Source organism: Rutidosis leptorrhynchoides, chromosome 3 (assembly GCF_046630445.1).
Source record: "Rutidosis leptorrhynchoides isolate AG116_Rl617_1_P2 chromosome 3, CSIRO_AGI_Rlap_v1, whole genome shotgun sequence".
NCBI classification, from domain to species: Eukaryota; Viridiplantae; Streptophyta; class Magnoliopsida; order Asterales; family Asteraceae; genus Rutidosis; species Rutidosis leptorrhynchoides.
The window spans coordinates 197,183,714-197,189,435 of record NC_092335.1 but is presented as its reverse complement, the minus strand read 5'-3'; the positions used below and the strand labels follow the sequence as shown (position 1 = coordinate 197,189,435).

Genomic DNA, 5,722 nt, shown 5'->3' with positions numbered 1-5,722 from the left:
CTTTGTGTGATTACTGGATTATATTCGTGAATCACGTTGCATGTTGCTGCTTCATGTACGTTTAGGTGTATTATATTGTACCAACAATTCATTATTAATATCTGATTATTCATTTTGGTTTTTAAAATAAAAAATATATTTAAAATAAGGTTATCATGAATTATATTTTAATATTATTTTGATTGATGAAAATAATATTATACATTGTATTTTTTAATATATTATATTTATTTATACTTAATATATATAATATTATCTATTATTAAATATACAACTAGTGTAATACCCACGAATTAACGGGGTTAAAATAGTAAACTTTTTTACATGAATGATTAAATTCATGATGTACTCAATTGATTAAACTAAAAGATGAATAAATTCATTTCAATGAGTAGGATAAAACATATGTATTTGGATGTAATAAAGATAAAGGATGTTTTAAGAGATTAAAAAGAAGTTGAGAGAATAATAGGATAAAGATAAATTAAATCATACTCATATAAACCAACACCTTATATTTAACAAAATTAATACACATAACATATAAAATATGAATGAAATCAAACAGGATAAAGAAGTGTATAAAGTTTATAGAAACCCGCAAAATTTTCTTGTTGAAAGATTAAATTACAAATCCTAACCTTAGAATTTTTTTTTTTTTTTACATCTTACAACGTTCTGGTAGGATTTTTCCGGTTCAAACCTCTAATAAAGAACCAATTTAGATGTGCTTCACTTGACAACCTTTGGGTTCACCGTGTACTTCCTTTATGTCGTTGGGTTTTCATCACTACAAAAGTTGAGAACATTAATCGCCATTCAGTCAACAAAGTCACTATACATAGTGAAATATAGAGCAGCCATTACTTTGTGATCTTTATGCTTCTATTGACTCAGGGTCCTGCAGTGGAATTTATTACAAAACAGAAAAAAACATGTAGAGTACTAATCAACTACAAGAACTACATGTGCCAATATCAAGTTATCTACTTACGAATGGGTCATTTTAGGTACAAGTTGGCATGTGATGAGACAAATGTTCTTCCTTTACACTACTAGTTTCATATCCACAACCCATTTCTTAAGCAGATACATGTTTTTAACTTATAACCAAATCAACCTATAAATTTGATACAGCTCAGATGGTTAAAAAATGTATTACATAATTTAAATCTGCTTAATACGGGTAATGTATAATTAAAAAAAACTATGATATGTGACAAATAGTAAGGGGTGATTAAACACAAAGGTTCAACTTAATGTTTTGGTAAAGGTGACGAAATGGGTTCTAAAATTACTCATTGCATAACATGCCTTTCGTATTTGACGGTTCCAAAAGGTTCTTCACATAAGTTAATTTGTTTATTTGAGAGTTGATATAAAAACTTTCAGCCCAACACAACTATGTCCCACCTGATCTTAACACTCATCCACATCTCGACACACTATCGATCATTCCTATGAAGCCTTTCCCATTATCTGCATTCAACAAAAATAATCACATAACACATTAAAAAAATTTCACATTCTAACATTTACTCATCATATAAATTGTACATATATACCAACACATAGTGATCTAACAAAGATCAATTTTCTTAACAAATGAGACTAATGCCCCACTGGGTAAAAGTTATAATTAATTTATCAAATCTTTGAAATAAAAACTTTGACTAATAGACATACCAAGTTCACATCTATCCTTGTTGATAATGTTACTTGAATCATCCAGATTGAACGTTGTATGAGAAAATGACAATATATAAAGAAGTCAACATCAATTAAATAAACACCACCACCACTAACATCAAGATTTGATAACGATTAAGAGAATCGATTAAAAAAAAAAAAAAAAAATACTACCATTGAACATGCAAAACAGACAAAGTTAAGAATTTTAAACTCTATATGAGTATTATGTATTGTTATTGTTATAAACTCTATAAAAAGATAAGCAAACACAAATTGCAATCCTCAATATTTTTTTCACTAACCTTATGTAATCAACTCTACGAATGAATTCTAGAAGCTCTGACACACATGTAATCAATTCACTCACTTCCAAAAAGAATTGTTCTTATAGACTATCTGCTTGAGATGTTTTAGCTCCTGGTCTCGATGGCATAATTCCTACAAGTCATGGTAATTTTGGAAATATAAAAATTTGAACTAGCAGATTATCTGATAGGCAATCTGTTTTGTATCAGATTTCGAAATCCAACCATTGGATACCTGTAAAATTATTGATCAATACATTACTAATAAGCTACTCCGTATATATTTTGTGATTTTAACTATAATGAATAAAAAGTTTATTGATGATCTAATAATAGGTAAAACGTAATCATCAAACATGATAAGCTAATAAATAATAATACTTCTAATGCATCGATCAATAACACAACCTTAATAAACTGTATAAGGTTAACCAACCTTATGAATCAATAAGGTCATCAGCTAATAGATGATTATCGTATTGGAGATTAAAATCAATTTCATGAACCCTAATTTTCTGACCGTCACAATGACATCTTTTACATTCGTAAAACGTAACTCAGATGGAGAACTAATATATGAATAAAATGATATTAGGAAACAACAATACAGATGTAAAGACTATGATAAAGTAATACGTTGCATATACATACAAGCTTCATCAGCTCCACCTAGGGGTCTAGTAGAAGAAGCGTCGAGTTTTTTGTGGGAATGAAAATTAGAGACAGCGACTTGTGACTCATCCTCTAATTGTCTGATTTTCGTTGAACAGATTGAAGTATCATTGGAACCCTAATTTTGTGAGTATCGATTGAAGTATCGATGTGTGTGAGTTTGGAACCCTAATTTTGTGAGAAAACCGTAAAATCCACCCGGTTTATGGATGTTTTTGTATTTAAATAGGAGGGTAATTTAGGAAATTACTTTTATGATTAGCTAATTCAAATTATTTGTTAGCTAATCACTTGAATGAAGGGCTAGAATGTGTCTATTTCAATGATCCTATAGTAATAAATGGGTTTTATGTTTTAATGAGGAAAGATAATGCTCCTCTTTTAATATATTAAAGAGATAAAGAGATACCAAATTATGAAGTTAACCGATTATGTTATTATTATTATTATTATTATTATTAATTATTATTATTAAATAGAATAGATAGATGGATATTTTTCAAGAAACGGTATTATATAAATATTAGGTTAATAATTAAGTAATCAATATTTTTGATAGCAAAGAGTTATATGCATTGGTACGGGTTTGCTAGAAAAAAATTATTCATTGGCGTGTCACGAGCAAGTCATGGATACATCACACACATTGCGGTTAAATTTCTAATGATACCGCAACCCGCATGCGCATTATATACGTATGCGGGCAATCATTAGCGTGCGTACGCATGTACTCTATATGCGGTATGCGGTATGCGGTAGCGTATTGAATCCCTTTGTTCCCGGAATGGTGGTTACTTGGCCATCAAGCCTAAATATCTTTTCCATAGTTATATCCGGTATTCGGGGAATTTGTTATGGAAAGGATTATCATGATCTTGGATAATTCTAGAATTAGGGTTTTGCCTATATACACTAACCCTAATTATCATTCTAGGGGATGTCACATTTACGTGGCTCACAATACGTAATCATTATCATCATTCATCAAAGGTTAATAGGTTAGTCACTCTCGACAGTTTCCAACAACCTTATTCAGGCCTTCGATCAACGACCATCATCGAAGGTGGACTTAATCACCTAGCCACCCCGCCGACATCGTCATGTCAGCCAGGGTTATTCACGGTAGCTGGACCGGAGAGCTAAGTTCTAAGATCCTTAAACCTCTTTTAAACGTATTGAACATGCATATTAACCTCTTGGAAAATATATGCACGATCAAGTGGTGCTCTCATTGAGAGCTGAACTAATTCAAGATGTGTTTAATTGTTTTTTCTTTTAAAGTTTTGAATTATAAAGCTCATTACTCACAGTTTTCTCGAATTTTTTGTTTCTTTAACAGAATCATGACTTCCGGGGAATCATCGGAACGTACTCAAACGGACAACCAGAATACGCCGTCTGGTAATCAGCCAACGCAAGCTATGACTACGGGGGCAGGATACACGCCTTATGCTCCACCCGTGTAAGGCGAACCTTTCCAAAGGTATAAGCCGATATTCCCGGATGGAATTAAACCGCCAAGGGCAAACTCGCTGGTTACAACCACGTGACTAGATTTTTCTGTAGTGGATCCAAGAATTATCTTTGTAGGCACTGGCAGCGAAACTATGGGACCGCATGCAGTATGCTGCGGCCAGGTGCCTATTTACAGCACCACGGTTTCAATCCCTATGCAGACGCAGGGTTGTCAACAAAATTCGTCGTTTACACCACTGCAACCTTGGCAGTCGTCGCGCCCAATTTCACAGTTTCTAACCCCTGCAGTGCGCAGGCATTACTTAATAGCCGAGGATTCGGTGTCATTCCAGACGCCAATTCTCATTGGACGCCGATAACCGCAGAACAGCAAAGCACTGCACATACGGTTGGACTCATAACGGCATACCCTCAGGTCTCGCAGGCATCTGTGCCACAGGCTTCGGCACCTTTTCAGCTACCTGTATACTCCGCGCCGTCAAGCTTGCTTCTTTTCCAACGCAGCAACCTTGGTTATATCCGCAGAAGACGGGGCAACCTTGGCAAAATATTCAGGGGCAGTTGAATCTCGTAAACCAATTTATGTAGGCGGCTCCTCCTGACATGGTCCACTTATTTTCGCAACCTAATTTTGTTCAGGATATGATTAAGCGTTTCTTCGCAGGACTTAAAGGGGACCCTGTTAAACCACCCTTTGAGCTACCAACTACTTTTGATAAGTTTCCTCCGCATATAATCGCGTATCCATTTCCATCAGCACCAAAGATACCTCACACATTAGGTACCTACAATGGCTTGACTGATCCAGATAATTTCCTGCAGCGTTTTGAAGGCGCAATGCGCACCCAAGGATGGGTTGATCCGGTTGCATGTCTGATATTTCCCATGACATTACAAGGCATTGCGCGCGAATGGTTCAACAAACTTCCAGCGGGTAGCATATCCGGGTTCATGGATTTGCGGACAAAGTTCTTGCTGCAGTATCAAAATCAAAGGCCACGCAAATGCACTCATATCGAATGTCATGATATTATACAGAAGCCCAAGGAATCTTTGGACGAGTTTTTCACGAGTTATACTAATGAGTACTTGCGCATACCGGACCTAAAACCAGAGCAGCAAATTTTTGGACTCATACACGGTATAAGTACGGAGCGTCATCCAACGCTGGTCAGGTGGCTGCGCCACACGATGCCAACAACTTATACTGAAGCGCTTAATGAATACCATGATTATATGCGGAGTGGTGAAGATAATGACATTCTGACAGCTAGCTCACGCAACGAAAGGAAAGACGATGATGATCGTTCGCGTGATCAAAATCGCAGCAACAGCTCTCGCAGAAGATACCCTAGTGGTGGTCCGATAAGAAATGATAAAGGGCGAACAAGTAGTGGTTTTTGAAGCAATAATCAGCACGACATTAATAATCAGAACTATGCGCTGCTCAAAAGTTTATCCAAAACACCGAAAGAGATTCTGGCCACCGAACCAGTGTGTGCAACCTTTGCGGTTCTAACCCCGCTAACAGAATTTGGTAAGCGGGATAAAACAAAGTACTACGAGTTCCATGACAA

General features: G+C 35.4%; 1 long non-coding RNA gene across 3 annotated transcripts; it reads right to left on the bottom strand.

The window, feature by feature from the left end:
• Positions 1-571: 571 nt before the first annotated feature.
• Positions 572-2,840, bottom strand: LOC139897149 (uncharacterized). 3 transcript variants are annotated; one of them, XR_011776452.1, is made up of 4 exons: positions 2,434-2,840; positions 1,995-2,130; positions 995-1,479; positions 572-901 (listed from the first exon to the last, which is right to left on the bottom strand). It is a non-coding gene; the product is annotated as an uncharacterized lncRNA (long non-coding RNA). The 3 variants fall into 3 exon arrangements; XR_011776450.1 differs by having other exon boundaries at positions 1,315-1,479; XR_011776451.1 differs by having other exon boundaries at positions 1,315-1,479; positions 2,649-2,840.
• Between the last annotated feature and the right edge of the window lie 2,882 nt (positions 2,841-5,722).